Here is a 17,988-nt window from a genome sequence, read left to right as displayed (position 1 = left end):
GCATAAAGTTATTTACTATTGTAATTTACCAAAAACTTACTTTACAAATTTATTCTACAAATATCCCCTTTGTCCATATCCATACTTCTTCGAAATGTCCCCACACTAAATCCTACTACATAACTCGTTAAACAATTATCTTCATATAAACCTTAAACCACACTCACGCATCATTCATACTGCTAAAACACATTTATAACATTTTACATACACAAAAGGACATAATAAGACTTTATGAAAATACTAGAACAGTTTATGAAAAACGTTCTATTACTTTAGTGCACTCTAATGGGCACAATCGAAACTAAAATCACAGTCCCCCTGTCCAATATTGTCCTCTATCGGCGGATACATAAACTACGTGCGCGTCCAATCTCGCGTCACCATGTGTCACTATCCAGCTCTGAGACACAGCTCCCACTTAACCGCCTTCAATGGAGGGTCGGTATACGGCGCTACGCCTCATGTGGAAGAGTTGATTGACGACCTCTACATTTATACTCACCTGTCACAGTGATGGCTCTGAGTTCAATTTCGACTGATTCCCCATACTGCCGTGAAGTATGCGGTCGCTGTTTCGGTGCTGGTCATCCCCAGGAGGTGCCGCCCCTCCACAAAACTGTTTTTCCAACTCAAACAAGTGTTGTCAGTAAATCAACCACACTATTAATGATTTTGTTCTAGAGTCTAGGATCAGTACCTGGAAGGTATTGGTAAGAGAGAACATACACTCCTAGGGCTACAACGTTCGGCACTTAAAACAGGCTGTAATGTTAGGTCTCTTGAGTTTCCGACCTATCAGTCATATGGAAGGCAGCGCTGTTAATATTCCAATGTAAGAAATATATTTCAAGTGCATGACATACATCCTTCTTGCCTGTTTCTCTACGATAAACTATGGTATCGAACCGTAAAAGGAAAAAACTACTTCCTTAAAGCATTTTTGTGTGATATGAGCACAATATAGCTCTTCGGAGATGTATAGCCTGCACTGTTCACATCCGATCACGGTTCAGAAATTATACTATGCCTGCATCAGTCCTATATAAAATGAAGGTTAGTAACGGGGAATACCTCTTAAAAGGAAACAGATAAACGCATAGCAGTAGAATCTGACATGTAAAAGTACAAGTCATTCCGCCACTAACTCTGTAAACAGAACATCTGTCAGGCAAATTATACATGGGGATTGCAGTGCCTCACAAACACCTATCGCTAACTTAGAATCATCTTAGTTATGAAGCTGAAGTCTCGATTTTACTCCCAAGATGCGACAGGGGGAGGGAGTACATTGCATAAATCATAGCTCGTTTAGAGGAATGTGTCACGTTTCATCACACGTGAGATGGGATGACCGACATGTTTGCCTTAACGATCGCAAGTAGACAGTGCTCTAAATCACACACATAACACGTGGTTGTACATGAGTCGAACGCAGGCCATGTCACGCGACTGATGCATCCTGACGGAATAGCGGAAAAATTTACCTTGTAGTAACTTCTACCTCTCTAGAACGCATCAACAGTCCACTATTAAATCGTACCTCGTTACAGCTAATCTCAGTCGATCACCCCGTCCACTCTCTGTTATCCTTTAACGCAGATACATCCAAGTTTAGAAGTGGATGGTGCTCTGCACTCCTGAAAAGCGTCAAATACAGTAGTCAACTCGCGTGTATCACTGTTACCTCAACAGACATGCAGCACAACGCTGCCTCGATGGAAAAAAAAAGTGACTGCTTCCCTAGTTTCCTTCGCTTCCATGTCGACGTTTTCTCGGATTCATCTTGCTGTTGCATACTTGTTCCCACGTACAAATTGTTCTGCGCCAACCAGATGATACACAAGTTGTTGTTGTTGTGGTCTTCAGTCCTGAGACTGGTTTGATGCAGCTCTCCATGCTACTCTATCTTGTGCAAGCTTCTTCATCTCCCAGTACCTACTGCAGCTTACATCCTTCTGAATCTGCTTAGTGTATTCATCTCTTGGTCTCCCTCTTCGATTTTTACCCTCCACGCTGCTCTCCACTACTAAATTGGTGATCACTCGATGTCTCAGAACATGTCCTACCAACCGATCCCTTCTTCTAGTCAAGTTGTGCAACAAGCTCCTCTTCTCCCCAATTCTATTCAATTCCTCCTCATTAGTTATGTAATCTACCCATCTAATCTTCAGCATTCTTCTGTAGCACCACATTTCGAAAGCTTCTATTCTCTTCTTGTCTAAACTATTTATCGTCCACGTTTCACTTCCATACAAGGCTAAACTCCATACAAATACTTTCAGAAACGACTTCCTGACATTTAAATCTATACTCAAAGTTAACAAATTTTTCTTCTTCAGAAACGCTTTCCTTGCCATTGCCAGTCTACATTTTACATCCTCTCTACTTCGACCATCGTCAGTTATTTTGCTCCCTAAATAGCAAAACTCCTTTTCTACTTTAAGTGTCTCATTACCTAATCTAATTCCCTCAGCATCACCCGACTTAATTCGACTACATTCCATTATCCTCGTTTTGCTTTTGTTGATGTTCATCTTATACTCTCCTTTCAAGACACTGTCCATTCCGTTCAACTGCTCTTCCAAGTCCTTTGCTGTCTCCGACAGAATTACAATGTCATCGGCGAACCTCAAAGTTTTTGTTTCTTCGCCGTGGATTTTAATACCTACTCCGAACCTTTCTTTTGTTTCCTTTACTGCTTGCTCAATATACAGATTGAATAACATCTGGGATACACAAGTACTTCCTCAATTTCCCCGCATTCTGGTGTATATTCGCTCAATTTATACGTATTCTCCCGTCAATTTTCCGCAATTCTATCGATTTTATGTCAATTCTATCCATGCGATCAGGACATAGCCTGTCGTTCTCTATTCTAAAATTGCTTATAAATGTAATACAGCTGCCAACACCTGGCCAAAATTCACGGATCGGGAGGCGCAGTATGGCACTGTACTCGATTGTATTCAGTTGCCTCCACCCCACATATTCCACATTTGGAGAGTGTTTGCTCTGTTTTCTGTATGTCTGCGTATATGGATATGCCGCGGATTGATTTGACATACATTACTATAATATCAAAGGGAGGAGAATGTCAAGTCATAAGAATGGTACAGATATTTCTATTTCCAGAATCACAGCAGTCAGCAGGGTGTATTTCCAATACTTCGCTCATTGTCGAATGTTGTTCAACTGAAACCACAATCCTAACATTTAATTGTATGTATAGCGTTCAAATACATATGTGAACGATTTAGTAGGATGATTCTGTCTTTGCGTGCTTGGCGCAGTGGTGGCATGTGGTGGGAATAATTCACGTTTCCCGCTAACAGCAGGAGCCGTCCGAACCAAGAGGCCTGCAGCAATGCAGGAATGTAGTTGACTTAACTGTCTAGTCCTCTAGGCGGCCGAATAGCGTATTGATACTTAGTATGTGGGGCAGCTCTCGTGATCAAGTGGAAATTTGAGAACGTCACCGACATCGGTATTCGTGAATGGAAATATCAGTTTCCTTTATTTTCTTTTTTCGAGTTACCAAGCAAAGATCTTCACAGATGGAATAAGTTTCTCTCCACTGATCATTTGTGATTGGTGGTGGTACACTTCTCTGGACATCAAAAAATAATTAGATGTGAGTGCAGTCGCCGGCCACAGTGGCCGAGCGGTTGTAGGCGCTTCAGTCTGGAACAGTGAGACTACTACGGTCGCAGGTTCGAATCCTGCTTCGGGCATGGATGTGTGTGATGTCCTTAGGTTAGTTAGGTTTAAGGAGTTCTAAGTTCTAGGGGACTGATGAGCTCAGATGTTAAGTCCCATAGTGCTCAGAGCCATTTGAACCTTTTTTTGTGAGTGCAGTCGAACATAAAAGTATATACCGATGTTGGTCATAAAACAAAATGAGAATAGGCTTGTCTACTTTGTGGAAAGAGGAGAATTATTATCATCACAAATGGTTTTTTAATAGTTGGTTCATTATAGGAGTTGAGTTGATGTTAAATAATCCAGCACAGAACAGCGGACGAGTTTCCTAAGAGAGTGCGGTTCTGCCCCGGCCCCTGCTGGAGCATCCTATGTGACATTAAACAAAAGTGTTTTCCAACCCAGAACCAGACTCACTGGGGACCTGTCTAGACTGTGACAGCGGCGCCTCCTGGCTATTAGGGTCGGCTGCGCCACTATACTTTAGACGACCAAGATGCATTTGTGAAAGCCGCCCTTTCATCTCCTAGTTAACTATACCAACTTTTGTGTTGGCGAATGGCGATCGTATCAAGGCTGGCAGTGGCGAGCATGAGTCGCAATGCTGCTGGTGTAGTAGTTCCCTCAGTCCTTCCATCCTGTAGGTGGATTTTTGGCAGTTTGTGACTATGCATTGAGGAGAACGCAAGTTCAGCTACAGTCTTTCAGGACGACGATTTTCTCCAGTACATGTGCTACATTATGACCCATTCGTTACAAGTGCTGATATGTCAACGACAATTTAGATCTGTGACGCATTTTTTCCATCAGCTGTGATAGCATGTATTGGCTTCGGTTAGCTGGCCTTTAGGGTGATTTTTGGTAGGCATCTGTAGTGAACTCTGAGGTCAAACAGCGATAGATGCTGTATGCTAGCAGGGAATATACTTTTTTTAAACTCCTCTCTGTCCAACACCAGCATCTAGTCAGTTGAAAGTATTTCCCACCAAAAAGAATTAAGATTGTACCTTACACCCAGGCATTTTTCACTGTAGCTTGTAGTTATAGGGTGGAGTTTGAGTGTTTGCTGTCGCTGGTTCGAGTGGTATTGCGAGATTTTATTTCCAGCAGGATAACACCAGCTGTATGGTATCGTCAGTTTTTGCGGAGTATATCCGTCTATAGTGCACTATGCACATATTTGTGTAATTAGGCCTGATCTTAATGATCAGTTACATAACTAATATTTATCGAGTGGTATTGCGAGATTTTTTTCCCAGCAGGATAACACCAGTTGTATGGTATAATTAGTTTTTGCGATTTTAATCCGTTCATGTAAAAAGCTATACATATAGTTGTGTAATTAGGACCGACCTTTGTTATTAATTACATAATTAGGATGGATATATGCATCAGCTTCCAGACAAAATAGAAAAGTACACTAACCTTCCTCTCCCGCATCTGGACAGTTTCCATGTGTTAGGGGGTGCAGTTAGGCTTCCCATATTGTAGAATCAGGGTTCTGAGCTGTTGATAAGTTGCGTTTTTTATGTGCACTGAGTGTTTGTCTGCTGCATTATTTTCGGGTGTTTAAGCATTGTGAGCTTGTTTGTTTGCATTATTTCGGTGATATACGAGTAGTTTGCACGTCTGTATGCTGTGTACTGGATTTGTTCGGTATTTTACGAGATATTTGTGTCTCTGCACATCAGTGTACTGCATTATTTACGAGTAGTTTCCAGTTCTGTAAACTGTATATAGTGACCCCAAGCACATTAGGGTGAGCGTTTCGTATCAGCATAATAAACCACGTGAAATCTGTCCCTAAATAAATTGATCAAAAAAAATTACACTCCTCCCTTTCTCCAGCAGCCCAAACCAAGCTTATTCATTTTCCTGCCAATTTCACCCTCCAGACCGCTGAGGAGGTGAGGAGGCTGGAGCAGACATGCAGCTGAGAAAAACATGTGACGTCATCATGATCCTGAGCTCCTATAGAGTGAACTGCCTGATCAAGTGACCTATCGTGGCGCCCTCTAATGGTGAACTCGAGAGCTAGGTCAGTTCTTTGGTCTGGTGGTCCAGAGGCAGTTGCGTGGTGGGAGCTGAGACAGATGTTTCCATGCATTGTGTTATGCAAAACATTTATTTGCTGGACTGTATTCTTCCTCTTCATATGTTCTAGCATTAATGCTTGCTTACATTCTTCATGGAGTGAGCTTTGGATGCACTCCTTGGCTGAATGAATACAGCTATTAAAACTCCCAGTGTTTGGCACCAACATTTTCTCATGCTCCTTCCACACCGCCAATTAAAATCTCAGCCTTTTGTGGTTGTAACACCAAAGTACACCAATAATGCTGTAGATAGGTAAAACATGTAATCAAATTTCTACAAAATTCAACAAATTTATATAAATTTAAACAAATTATATTTGAATTGAATGACATCATGAGCAGTCTTTAGTGGAGGCAACCCCATACTAACTCCCCTCAACTGCAGAAGTAAGCTCTTAGAGCAAAATTCCCTCCAAAATTCGAAATTCCCGCCCATTTTCCATCAGGATGAGGCACCATCATGCAAAAAAGTCATAAAGGGGGGGCAGGGGCCCCACAGAATCACATAATTCAATTTCCAACCAAAATTCAAACTTCCCACCAGGGGGCGTGGTAGGGGGCGTGGCACTTTCCCACCAAAATTCATACTTCACGCCTGTGGGGCGTGTCTCTTTCCCACCAAAAGTCGCCTTCTTGGATAAGGGTACTCGCGTCATCAGCTGACGTCACGGCTGCCATCTTGGATAACGGTACTCGCGACATCAGCTGTCATGACGGCCGCCATATTTGATGATGTCAGTGGGGCGACACCGCCCTTGTTCTACTACTGTGGTAGTGCTTCATTCGAAGGCAGTCACTTCGAGTTTTGGTAGCAAGAAGAAATTTCACAACCTTTATTTACAGGTTGTGGTTACCAGATTCTGCACCAGATTTCTAGGTTAAATTTCGAACCTCTCTGCAGTGTATCGTGGAATAAGATCATCTGCCATTCGATGGTGTTAAGTCCATTTGTTAAGCTTGGTGAGCTTTTGGTGCTGTTCGAGAGAAGCATTCTGTGTGTAAGCACGGGGTTTCACCCACTGCATCGTCTCCAAAAACAACGACAGAAACATGACAGTAAGTTGTTCATGTGCTCATCACAGTGACTTGCTCTGGACAGGCACACACTTTTCACGAAGGAGGGGTGTCATGGTGGACAAAGAAAGTAAAGCTTTCCGGCCGAAATATCTTTCTAAAGTGTGGTTAAGAGTAGAAGGTTAAAAAACACATTTGAATGATTATCAAAACACTTACAAACTATTAGAAAACATATAATGAAAATTATTGCTTAAATATTGTTGACAGTGGCTTTCTTAAGCATAAGATTAGCTAAAATTCGAGGTGGCTCAGTCAAATCGCACTGCACCGCTTAACGAAATCCTGTCTCGGTCCACAGCTGTAACTTTATATAGTGTATATGACAAAATGGTGTGAATTTATCGTACTTTCCAATAAGGCCTATGGCAATTTAATCACTAATACTACATCAGTACGTTTCAGTCATTAACATTAGTCAGTTGCAAGAACGTAGTAAAAATCCTAAATTTTTTCTCTCTTGCTTTGTGCCTTCGTGGAACAACTCACAACTAAGTTGGCGAATTAGCGGAAATACGTAGTACACTTAATGACCGGTAATATGCGCCCATTGTCAAATCCACAAAGAGATCGAGCCAACTCACCGATAGCAACCTTCCCCTAGATGGTTTTTCATTGGAATTTTGAAAACTAGAATCCTGAGTAATCGATTTCGAGTTCTGATTCAGAAAACAAGCACGAAAGAGCTAGTATATAATTTTAGTTTAAAGAGTGTAGATGTAAATGTTATAATTTCAGCGGAAGATTTTATTTGAAACAATCTTACTGCGGGTGCGACTCTTATAACACAAATATTTGCATAAACCATAGATACCTTTAACGTCCACTGTTTCATCCTCTAGACCGAACAAACTTCCGAATTTCGTCGCCAGATGAGAAATTACGCGGCGGGGAATGTCGCAGTGCAGGCGGGCAGTGCGTATTCCCCAGCTGGCAGTAGTCCTCGCGGCGCGGCACTTCATCCCTGGAGTCCAGCCAGTGGCTTGCATAAGGGTGTGTCACCGAGGAGCGCCAGTGGACTCAAGCCAAAAGAGACCTCTTGGAAACAAAGGCTGCTGAGGCGCTGGTGTTATGTGCAGTCTAGATGACGCCTTTTCTGCTGACTGTAGAGGGATGGTCATTCATTGCTCACAGCTCTTGCATCGAAATGTCGACTTTAATGCGAAACCGTCAGTTAAGCAGCTAACGTCTGCCCTAGACTTACGATACATAGTCAGTTGAATTAATTACACTAGTATGAACAAAAGCAGGCAATGACAGGAAATGACGCCTGAAACGGTAGACACGGGAGTGGTAAGGTGCCAAACCAGTTTTAGTCTCTTCTCAACTTTGAACGCCTGAACACAGATGATCAGATCAGAAAACTTTAACTCTGATAACCAGCAGTAAAGAACAATTAACTTTACAACTCTCATTGCTGACAGTAAAGTAATATGTACAAAAAATTCTAAGACTCTTCAAGAACGACCTTTCTCCTTGAAACAAATCACCATAGCTCATAATTTCTTAAACAGGTAACTAGACAAATCACTCATGACAATCAGTTAAACAACAGATAAAATCCTTGCGAATCCGTTGACAACCAAGCGATAAACAACAGTACTTAACTTGTGGGGTGGAGGGGGGGTGGGGGGGGGGGGGGGAGGGGGATTATGCGCCACAATATTGGCATTAATTTTAAAAATGGTAAGTCCTTTAGTGCACTTTCTGGCCTTTCTCTTTACAAAACTCCACGATTGGCTCTAATGGTTATTGTAACTTATGATACCTGTAACATAAACCTGTTAGCACAGGCACACACAAGAAGTCACAGCGCTTAATTAAGAAGTTTAATAATGGTAACAAACATACGTAACCACGCGCACACACCCACGCGCGCACACTCACACACACACACACACACACACACACACACACACACACACACACAGAGAGAGAGAGAGAGAGAGAGAGAGAGAGAGAGAGACAGAGACAGAGAGAGAGAGAATTTGCAATGAAAAGCCATGACAAGTATCATAATTATCCCTTCGCATTAAACGCCACAAACCTATCTAATTTTAACCATTTATTTTAACCGTCTGTGAATTAAGCCAATAGACGATTGCTCCCTCTCGAACTAACATAACAAACCAACAGTTTGAATGACTTCCAGACACTTCAGGTAAAAAGTAAGTATTTGACCAAAGCAAAATAAAGCATTTGACTGTATGAAACAATTCTGGATCAGCAACATTGCGAACAGTCTAAGCCTGTTACTCGTATTCCACACACACTGAGTAAGTCAACAGCTAGTTCACAAAGACCTCCTCGGTTTACGAGAAGCACAGTGTTAACCCACTTCATCGTACTAGAATTATAAAGAATTTAGGGATCATCCACCCAGCTAATCTTTACACAATGGTTGAGTAAAAGGAACTCCCTTTAAAGCAAAAAATATCAAAAATGCAGTAAAAGAACAAAAACAGCTCATGATGGTTCTTTAAATATGAATAATATGAACACCGTACTAAATTACTGACAACTGAAGTTAACACATTTCTTAACTGGCGAAATAAACCTGAACAGTTTTAATGGTTCGAATGGCTCTGAGGACTATGCGACTTAACTTCTGAGGTCATCAGTCGCCTAGAACTTAGAACTAATGAAACCTAACTAACCTAAGGACATCACACACATTCATGCGCGAGGCAGGATTCGAACCTGCGACCGTAGCGGTCGCTCGGTTCCAGGCTGTAGCGCCTAGAACCGCACGGCCACTCCGGCCGGCACCTGAACAGTGAAACGTGGTCAAATTACTAATGTCAAATGACTTAGACCAACCAGCTGTGAGCTGTGCCACGCGGGGAAGCTGCGCGGTGTAAGACGCCGGCGCGCCCTGTCACGGTCAGCGTGGTCCCCCCCCCCCCCCCTCCCCCCGCTCCACCACCCGTCGGAGGTTCGACTCCTCCCTCGGGCATGGGTGTGTGTGTCGTCCTTAGCGCGTAAGTTAGGTTAAGTAGTGAGTAAGCTTAGGGCCCGATGACCTCAGTAGTAGCCGGCCGAAGTGGCCGCGCGGTTCTGGCGCTGCAGTCTGGAACCGCGAGACCGCTACGGTCGCAGGTTCGAATCCTGCCTCGGGCATGGATGTGTGTGATGTCCTTAGGTTAGTTAGGTTTACCTAGTTCTAAGTTCTAGGGGACTAACGACCTCAGCAGTTGAGTCCCATAGTGCTCAGAGCCATTTGAAGCAACCTCAGTAGTTTGGGCCCATAAGACCTTGCCACAAACTTCCAATTTGCGAGCTGTTTCATAACAAATACGGGCAGTAGTCCAATCAGATCACAGAGTAGTTTATAGTAGCGTAACGATATTCTTACTTTTACTATAACCAGGCTGTGGGACACACATGCTTTGAACAGCCTTTTAGCCACTAAACCACCGAAGCCGACAAACGGTCACTGCCCTTTGTGGACACCAGGGCAAACTGGCCCCTCAAACTCGAGTGCAGTACTCTCGTCGGACTCGTACTCAGCGACCACGCCGGCTCCGCACAGTCACAGCGGACAACCCGCCCCTCACTGCACCACCCGCTCGCTCTCACACTCCGCCAGCTGTCGCGTGACCCGCCACCTCACGGAGTATCCTCGTACCACCGCAGAATCAAACTCGAAGGACTCGACAGCAATCGACACACCACGAGCTTAAGCTGTCTTCCAGTCTGTCTAATCGGAAGATAAAACCACGGACGACTATCGATAACCAGAGAGCACTACTCTCACTGCGAATCCAGGGCACACGTCTCAATGCCCATGAAGCACTTTAATGAATAAGCTGTGACTAAGTATATTCTTTACAACATCTTGTTCCTCTCTACCTTTTACTTTGCTTGTTTTTGTACCGGGAATACCGGTGATGGGTGATGCCACCTAACGCCATGTGCCTACACTGTGTTGCATCTTTCCGCAAGGACAGCAATGGCACGGACATGGCATATTGTTTTTAGCAGGCTCGGATGCAAGAGGGGAGCAGGTCATGGGGGGGGGGGGGGGCATGAATTCCCCAATTTTTTTTAAAGTCATCAGTTTTCTGACTGGTTTGATACGGCTCACCACGAATTTCTCTCCTGCGCCACCTTTCCATCTTAGAGTAGCACTTGCAAGTTGCGTCTCCTATTATTTGCTGGATGTATTCCAATCTGTTGTGGACTGGCAAGACAGCCAATCCACAGTGACGGGTAACCGAAATGCACGCGTTTAACTCACGCAGGCTGGCGTGAGGTCTGAAACAGAATACGTAATGAATGCTTTAAAGAAAAGTACGTAGCTGCTGGAATACTTAACTTTAATCCACAATTGGTGAAAATGGTTCAAATGGCTCTGAGCACTATGGGACTCAACTGCTGTGGTCATCAGTCCCCTAGAACTTAGAACTACTTAGACCTAACTAACCTAAGGACATCACACACATCCATGCACGAGGCAGGATTCGAACCAGCGACCGGAGCAGTCGCACGGTTCCGGACTGCGCGCCTAGAACCGCGAGACCACCGCGGGCGGCACACAACTGGTGAACATTGGTCTTGTTACTGTACATGCTTCATTAGATACATAGCAAAGGATAAATGGCGCCTTGCTAGGTCGTAGCAATTGACGTAGCTGAAGGTTATGCTAACTATCGTCTCGGCAAATGAGAGCGTAATTCTCAGTGAACCTTTCCTAGCAAAGTCGGCTGTACAACTGGGGCGAGTGCCAGGACGTCTCTCTAGACCTGCCGTGTGGCGGCGCTCGGTCTGCAATTACTGACAGTGGCGACACGCGGGTCCGTCGTATACTAATGGACCGCGGCCGGTTTAAAAGCTACCACCTAGCAAGTGTGGTGTCTGGCGGTGACACCACACAATCTCTGTGTTCCTCTACACGCTTCACCCACTACAGCTCCAGCTAGTACCATATAAGTTATTCCCTGATGTCTTAATAAATACTTTATCACCCTGTTCCTTCTTCTTGTCAGTGTCTCCTAGGCGGTGCTCTCCCCACCGATTCTTCGGGGAACGCCCTCATGCCTTACCTTATCAGTCCTCCTAATTTTCGACATTCTTGTGAAGCACCACGTCTCAAACGCTCCTATTCCGGTTTCCACACAGCCCATGTCTCACTACCATACAATGCTGTGTTCCAAACGTACATTCTCAGAAATTTATTCCTCAAATTTGATACTCTAACACTTCTCTTGGCCAGGAATGCGCTTTTTGCCGGTGCTAGTTTGCTTTTAATTACCTTAATGCTCCGTCAGAGTTATTTTGCTGCCTAGGTAACAGAATTCCTTAACTTTGTCTACTTCATGATCCACAATTATGTTGTTAAATTTCTCGCTGTTGTTATTTCTTCTACTTCTCATTACTTTCGTCTTTCTTCATTCTTGTAGGAAGATATATTGTAAAATGGGATGAATTTTTGAACAACATTTCTCCGCAATGATGTTGAAGTTATATGCCAAGCAGAGATTTAAACCAACTATTAATGTAATACAGCATTTTACGTATTTTATTGTTGATGTGGTTGTATTTTAAATCTAGTCGTCCGTGGCACATTAAAATTGGTGGTGTCTGTATGTCAACTTTTTGGGGGAGCTGTGATGGTAGGGTGTGGAGTGATTGGGGTAAGCAAGGGGAAGTTAGTATGGACGTGGAGAATCTACAACGTAAGTAGTGCCGAGCTGGACGGGAAGATGGAGAAGGAGCTCCTCCTGCACCCCTCCGCCACAGAGCTGCAGATGGTGCGGCGGTACTGTTCGTGTGCTCCATTTAAGCCCTTCATGTTGGTAATACGAGATCGTTGTATTGATGGTCAGAGTATGTGGTAGCACAAGGAGAATATACGCGATATAATTCGCTCACACAATAGCAATTTGAATCTTAAAATGCATGTAAACTATGTTTTATTTTACTAGTCACGCTTCTTTAGCCGTCATTTTACATACCCATGAAAATGAGTGAATGAACGGGTGATTGTTAGAGTTGTAGAAAAGATATGACTAGTCAGAGATGAAACTTCCTCACAGATTAAAACTGTGTGCCCGACCGAGACTCGAAGTCGGGACCTTTGCCTTTCGCGGGCAAGTGCTCTACCATCTGAGCTACCGAAGCACGACTCACGCCCGGTACTCACAGCTTTAGTTCTGCCAGTATCTCGTCTCCTACCTTCCAAACTTTACAGAAGCTCTCCTGCGAACCTTGCAGAACTAGCACTCCTGAAAGAAAGGATATAGCGGAGACATGGCTTAGCCACAGCGTGGGGGATGTTTCCAGAATGAGATTTTCACTCTGCAGCGGAGTGTGCGCTGATATGAAACTACCTGGCAGATTAAAACTGTGTGCCCGACCGAGACTCGAACTCCCGAGTTCGAGTCTTGGTCGGGCACACAGTTTTAATCTGCCAGGAAGTTTCATATCAGCGCACACTCCGCTGCGTAGTAAAAATCTCATTCTGGTAATCAGAGATGAATAGAAGGTGGTGGTTTTGCGAAGAGCCAAGCTTGAGCAAAGAGGTTTGCTTAGGTTTCCACAATGTATCGATGTTTTGGAGGGGTCAGCTAGCTCCGACAAACGGACACCTTTCTCCCCACCCCCAGCGGTTCGAACACGAAGACGTAGGAGGCACTGGAGTGCGCCATTTTTAGGCACTGTATGCCCAGAGTGCGGATGTCTCCAAGTTGGAAGTATTGGTGAAAAATGAACTATATTTATGTATTAGTTACAGTCAATATAGAGAGGATACGTTCTAAAACGAGGTAATTTTCGTGTTTTTGAGAATCTAGATGATTGTAATTGGGTAACTGCGACAGAATGTGGTGCTCGTTTTCAGCGGGCACCTTTGTGCTTGGACATCATTAATTAAAACTTCTTCAGTTAAGAAAGCGGGTAAAATTATTCATTTCTATGTTCGGGATTATAAATTTTATTTGGGTTTTTTGATATTTCTTTGTGTGATAGTGTGTTAAGCACACTACGCACTGAACACGTAAAGGAGCCTTAAGTTACAAAATGTACGCTGTTACCAACCGCTAACAACACTTATGTATGTTAGAAGGTTAATGAAAATAATTTAACGGGATCGGTGTTATCATTTCGCGAGTTTTCTTTGTGACTCCGAGATGAATAACGGTTTGCTCCCTTGCTGCTGACGGGGACTAACTATAAGAAATAAATGTAACTACATAAGAGTATTTGCTGGAACAGTTACTAGATGGGATAAAGACTGACTTGCAATAATTTTCTAGTATCATTTTTCGAATTTCGGATCGTTTTATTTGTACTTGCTTTGCAACCACGTGTTTCGCGCCAAGTTAGGGAGACAGTTCTCTGTAATCAGTAAACATTGATGTGTGTTCTTTATCAATCTTCATTCATTGCTAGGGAAAACAGCAGAGCAGTGAGTCTATTTCTATTATTATTGATGACTATTTGTCATTTCCTTTGTAATGGCTGGCAGTTCTCTGTAGTCAGTAAACATTGATGTGTGTTCTTTATCAATCTTCAGTCATTGCTAGGGAAAACAGCAGAGCAGTGAGTCTATTTCTATTATTATTGATGATTATTTGTCATTTCCTTTGTAATGGCTGGCGGTACGATCTTTCATGTATGGCTAGATATGTTTCGTGCACTTTACAGAGAATTAGTTCAGCGAATATCAGAATCATTATAGCTTGTCTATGCAAGCATTATTGATGGGGGGAATTGTGCTAGAATTTTGAGTGCCTGAATTTTAGTTTGATTTCAGAATGGTGGCTGTAGCTCACGTAAGACATAATTTTGTTAAATTCGGCAGTTAGGCACTGTAAATTCTCTAAGAATGTCAGACACATTTAACGTAATTTTAACAATTGCAAAAAAAAAAATGGTTCAAATGGCTCTGAGCACTATGGGACTTAACATCTATGGTCCTCAGTCCCCTAGAACTTCGAACTACTTAAACCTAACTAACCTAAGGACATCACACAACACCCAGTCATCACGAGGCAGAGATTAACAATTGCAACTAGCTACATTTAGCACAAATCACAAGTGATCGTATACCCAATTTATGGTCGAATATTTGCTTTGAAGTGTTCAGTGAACTTGAATTTCATTGGACGGCCGCTGTTGTCGAGCGGTTCTAAGCGCCTCAGTCCGGAACCACGCGGCTGCTACGGTTGCAGGTTCGAATCCTGCCTCGGGCTTGGTGTGTGTGATGTTCTTAGGCTAGTTAGGTTTAATTAGTCCTAAGTCTAGGGGACTGAGCACTATGGGACTTAACAACTGAGGTCAAGTCCCATAGTGCTTAGAGCCATTGAATTTCATTCAGTTCCTTGCTAATGCAATCAAGAGTAGTTTTCCACTGACTTAATCACGATAGCTTCTGAGTGCAGTCACGTTGTTATGAGGTCTCATAGTCAGAACCGTACTCTGCTGATCTTTGATGCTTAATCTTCCCACTGCCAGCGACATTCAGATCGCTGTTGTTAATACAGACAGTACCTTGCATGCCAGTGAAAATTGTGTGTTGTAAGACGAAATTATTTCCGTTATACGAAACTTCCTGTTACCTAACAGTGTCACAATCTTATACTAGCCCTAGGAGACCAAGATTAATCCCAACTGGGCATTATTACATGTAGCCTCGCAGATGAGAAACTCCTAACCTGAAGGGGAGACGAAACTATAATATGACTGTTAAACTAAGGAATAAATTCTGTACAGCAAGATCCATGTGTTGTACAAGACAAAAAGGAAACCTTCATTCATTCCCATGCAAAGTAAATTAGCAATAACTGAAGGTATATGATTCAGGAGGCTAATTAAATAACAGAAGGAAATGAAATTGAGAATGACAAAAAATCATAAGTTGAAGGCAAACAGTTTATGGCCAAAAAGAAGCCTCTAACCCCCCTCTATGCTGATTGTGCTGGCTGATGACAGAGTCAGGGTGCGTTACCCATTGTGCATTATTTCAGTTAATCCGAATGATGAAAGCTAATTAATATTATTCATTTAACTAGTCTGGGAGCAATTGGAAAGGCACTCTGTTGACACTACTCATAGCAAGCAATGAGAGGTGGCTTCAACCTGTAACCTTTAAAACTATTAAGAAATGAGACAGCCAAGCGCCCATGGTAGGTAGGAATAAAACTCACACTCGGCAACAGCAGGTGATAAAATCAAAAAAGCAAGTAGAAAAGGAGTACACAGTGACGCTCGCAAAACTATATGCGTCGATTCTAACAGTGAAGGAATAAATATTTTGTAGTAACTTTGTTTTTCTTAGATGGAACAACATACTCTATTGTTACGAAAATAAATGTTAGCCGAATAACAATGATGTCTGGCGCAGATTTCTACCACAAATAGTTCATGAGACAGCGTCATTGAACATTACGAGCGTTGCCCACCCACTGCAATCATCACTAGTACGGTATCTGTGCCAGCATCATCCGCGTTCACTTCGCGAAGTGTAACACTAGTATCGACAGAGTGAAAATATTTGCGACCCGTTCTTCACATTTGTTCATGCACACTGAATGCGCCCTTATGACATATCTCAACGCTGTGTTGCTAATGTGTGTATACACGCTCTAAGTTACATTTAACTAGATGCACAATGTTTCGTTCGTATATAAAGCGTCTAGACGCATATCATCACGCACCTGTAAGTACAGTATTTCAACAGAAGTTTGCATGTACGTATCATCCCCTTAACCACAAGTTTTAGAGTGCCTTTCATTATATATCTCGACTCCTTCATTTTGCACCCGTATGGTGCGCATTAAGAAAATGTTGTCTAATAACCTGATGGACGCAAAAGACAACATAGTAAACTACTTGGCACTCCGTGGGGCGAAACTGGTGGCCTGTCGATATGAGGCTGGTGTCACCGTGGCGTCGGCGGGTTATCTGCTGTTTTCTTCCGCGAATAACAGCGGAAAAATGTGAAATGAATGTTTGCCAAAATGTAGCTTATGGCACTCAATATCCTATCTGTAGTCACTACAACCTGTTGGGAATTGGTAGGAATATGAAAACCAACGTGACAATCAGTGTGTCTCATAATTACAGGGTTATTACAAATGATTGAAGTGATTTCACAGCTCTACAATAACTTTATTATTTGAGATATTTTCACAATGCTTTGCACACACATACAAAAACTCAAAAAGTTTTTTTAGGCATTCACAAATGTTCGATATGTGCCCCTTTAGTGATTCGGCAGAAATCAAGCCGATAATCAAGTTCCTCTCACACTCGGCGCAGCATGTCCCCATCAATGAGTTCGAAAGCATCGTTGATGCGAGCTCGCAGTTCTGGCACGTTTCTTGGTAGAGGAGGTTTAAACACTGAATCTTTCACATAACCCCACAGAAAGAAATCGCATGGGGTTAAGTCGGGAGAGCGTGGAGGCCATGACATGAATTGCTGATCATGATCTCCACCACGACCGATCCATCGGTTTTCCAATCTCCTGTTTAAGAAAAGCCGAACATCATGATGGAAGTGCGGTGGAGCACCATCCTGTTGAAAGATGAAGTCGGCGCTGTCGGTCTCCAGTTGTGGCATGAGCCAATTTTCCAGCATGTCCAGATACACGTGTCCTGTAACGTTTTTTTCGCAGAAGAAAAAGGGGCCGTAAACTTTAAACCGTGAGATTGCACAAAACACGTTAACTTTTGGTGAATTGCGAATTTGCTGCACAAATGCGTGAGGATTCTCTACCGCCCAGATTCGCACATTGTGTCTGTTCACTTCACCATTAAGGAAAAATGTTGCTTCATCACTGAAAACAAGTTTCGCACTGAACGCATCCTCTTCCATGAGCTGCTGCAACCGCGCCGAAAATTCAAAGCGTTTGACTTTGTCATCGGGTGTCAGGGCTTGTAGCAATTGTAAAAGGTAAGGCTTCTGCTTTAGCCTTTTCCGTAAGATTTTCCAAACCGTCGGCTGTGGTATGTTTAGCTCCCTGCTCGCTTTATTCGTCGACTTCCGCGGGCTACGCGTAGAACTTGCCCGCACGCGTTCAACCGTTTCTTCGCTCACTGCAGGCCGACCCGTTGATTTCCCCTTACAGAAGCATCCAGAAGCCTTAAACTGCGCGTACCATCGCCGAATG

This window comes from Schistocerca americana, chromosome 1, assembly GCF_021461395.2.
Source record: "Schistocerca americana isolate TAMUIC-IGC-003095 chromosome 1, iqSchAmer2.1, whole genome shotgun sequence".
Classification (NCBI taxonomy): Eukaryota; Metazoa; Arthropoda; class Insecta; order Orthoptera; family Acrididae; genus Schistocerca; species Schistocerca americana.
The sequence above is the reverse complement of the archived record's forward strand: the minus strand, read 5'-3'. Positions refer to the sequence as shown.